Raw genomic sequence first — 977 nt, 5'->3', positions numbered from 1 at the left:
ATAGATCGTCCACATAATGTACCAGACATTCGGGTCGGGAAAACTTTGCTAGTCCATTTACCAGCTGTCGGTGGAAAATAGAGGGGGAATTGTGGAATCCTTTCCTTTAGTAAGGCATATCCACGTGTACTGCTGTCCTTTGAATGTGAAGGCAAATTGGTAATGGCACGCCTTTGCCAATGGGATTGACCAAAAGCCGTTGCTAATGTCCAATACCGTGAAATATTTGGAGTTGAGTCCCTGCATGGTCTCGGGACTTGTTGCTACCGTGGGGGCTACTGCTGGGGTAACTTTGTTGAGATCCCGATAATCAATGGTGAGACGCCATGATCCGTCGGGTTTCCTCACTGGCCAAATTGGGACGTTATTAGTCGAGGCTACTGTCCTAAGTACCCCCTGCTCTAATAAGCTCTCTATAACTTTTCCAATTTCTCCCTCTGCTTCTAGGGGAAATCTGTACTGTCTCTGTGGTCTCGGGTCAGATCCTGTAATTTGAACGTGTCCAGTCATTCTGCTGCAGTGCCGGTGACTGGAAAATGCTGTCCTCTGTTTGTTCAGTACTGCCCTAACCTCTTTGTCCGTGCTAAGCGTTGTCGACTCAAAACAATAGTCGCCTACTGCGCTAATCCTTTTAGCGTGCTCTCCTATTGTGAGCATTATGGGTGCTCTGTCAGATTTCGCCATTCGCCAGACACACTGATTTACTAGGTCGAAAGACAGGCTGTGGGCATTCATGAAGTCAATGCCCAGTATGTGTTCTGCTGTGCGGGGCAGATTAACTAAAACAACGGGGTGTCTGGTGGAGATATTCCCCAGTTGGATTGATACAGGCGCTGTAATGTGTCCCTGCTGTGAGTGGCCTGTAAATGCGCTGAGTGTAATTGTGGCTGTAGCGGGCCACGTGTTTGCCTGTGGTGTAGTGGAGGAATTAATGGTTGTGCGGGACCCTCCTGTGTCCCAAAGTAATTCAATGGGCT

The sequence above is a fragment of the Scyliorhinus canicula genome, unplaced genomic scaffold, assembly GCF_902713615.1.
Source record: "Scyliorhinus canicula unplaced genomic scaffold, sScyCan1.1, whole genome shotgun sequence".
Lineage (NCBI taxonomy): Eukaryota > Metazoa > Chordata > Chondrichthyes > Carcharhiniformes > Scyliorhinidae > Scyliorhinus > Scyliorhinus canicula.
The sequence above is the reverse complement of the archived record's forward strand: the minus strand, read 5'-3'. Positions refer to the sequence as shown.